This window comes from Lipotes vexillifer, unplaced genomic scaffold (genome assembly GCF_000442215.2).
Source record: "Lipotes vexillifer unplaced genomic scaffold, Lipotes_vexillifer_v1.1 scaffold828, whole genome shotgun sequence".
Lineage (NCBI taxonomy): Eukaryota > Metazoa > Chordata > Mammalia > Artiodactyla > Lipotidae > Lipotes > Lipotes vexillifer.
The window spans coordinates 23,705-25,423 of NW_006779483.1; positions in this window are offsets into that span (position 1 = coordinate 23,705).

Below are 1,719 nucleotides of genomic sequence, written 5' to 3' on the forward strand. Positions count from 1 at the left end.
AGGGAAAGAAAACTCTCATCCCAGGAAACTTAGGGCTTTCCTCTGCATTCAGAACAGTATACACTGGGACCCCTTCTTCCTGCTCTTAGGAAAGCCTGGGTTCTAGGCGGGCACCTTCTCTCTGAGACTGTTTCTCTGTGTCATTATTCCCATGGCCAGGTTGAGTTGGGCAACACCAAGTTACTTGATAAACACATGGTTAATATGTCAAAGCAACAGGAAAGCACTGTAAGTGATTATTATTTCTTAGAGAATAACAGAAAGGAGTGACAAAAAGATAGAGTGCGGTAAGATTTTTCAATTTCATTTACTAGCATACTTGTATTTAAAATCCTTGGCCTTTCTATTTTTAATTGAAAGGTAATAAATGTTCTGCTGCTGATTTTATGATCCTGTGACTAGGGACTACAGTGTTGCCTCTGCTAGAATTCATTGCAGGGCAGTAGAACTATGGAGTGATACTTGCTATAAAAACTGTACACCCTCCTCCTTAGCTGGTCTGTTGACTGCTTCTGACATTCAGGGTACTGCTATGGTTGATATGAGTGTTTTGGGACAGGGGGTGGAGGGATTCCCTTCCTCCCCCACAAAATACATGGTTTTGTATTTTTTATTTCTCTAGTAAATATAAAATCTTATATTTACTAGAGAAATTTAAAAATACTTATATTTACTAGAGAAATAAAAAAAATATAGATTGGAAACGATTATGAGCAAAGCATTATACTGATGAATGTCAAGTAGTTATAACAGTATACAAACTGAGAACATGAAATATAGAGGGAAGGTGTGAAGAGGTAGGGTTGAGCTGAGCCATGAAAGGCAGTCTAAGTGATGACTTGGCTGATTGAGAGGAAAGATGGACGTATGAAGAGGTTTCTTGCTCAGGTATAGATTTAAAATGAGCAGATTGTCTAGTTTGGATGAAAACCAGCCGGCCAGAGAAGGATTCCCTATTCCAGAGGCCCTGAATTGTCTAGGCTTTAGAGCAGCAATGTCCAATGGAATATTTTGCAGAGATGGGAACGTTCTATGACTGTGCTGTTCAATTTGGCAGCCACTACTGAGCTCCTGAAATGTGGCTACTACATCTGGGCAACTGGATTTTTAATGTGATTCAATTTTTAACTATGAAAACAGCTTCATGTTTCTAGAGGCTACACGTATTTGGATAGCACAGATCTAGAGGAATACGAGAGGGAATCTTTACTCCCGAGAGCCCATATGCAAAAGTCACACTCAAGGGATCTTCTGTGTCTCCTGCCCAGAACTGGTACCAAGTCTGGATCCTGAATCTTTTATGCCGTTATTGGGAGATTGGGATCATAGGCTTCTACTACTGTCACTTCCAGAAGGCCTCAAGGCTCAGTGGCACTGGCCTCCTCTGAGGACAATACCAGCTATGTTCTTGACCGTAGGCTGAGCTCATCAGCGGGTCTAACCATCCCAGAGTTGGGATAGCTCAGCATCCACCATCAAGGCTCTCAATTCAGTGACTTACTAGTAAGGATGCAAGAGGCAAAGAAGTAATCAGTGGTACCAGGGTCTCTTCTCCCACCCCTTGGACACGGCTCTTCTCTTGCCTCAGGAGAACAGTGATTATTATTGGAGTAGCTCACCAGCTGCCGAGTTATTGCCAAATTGTTTGCTCTGAGGAAAGTCAAGAGAAAGGAATAGGTGAGTGTTAATATAATCTTTGGACATTAGAGAAATGGTTCA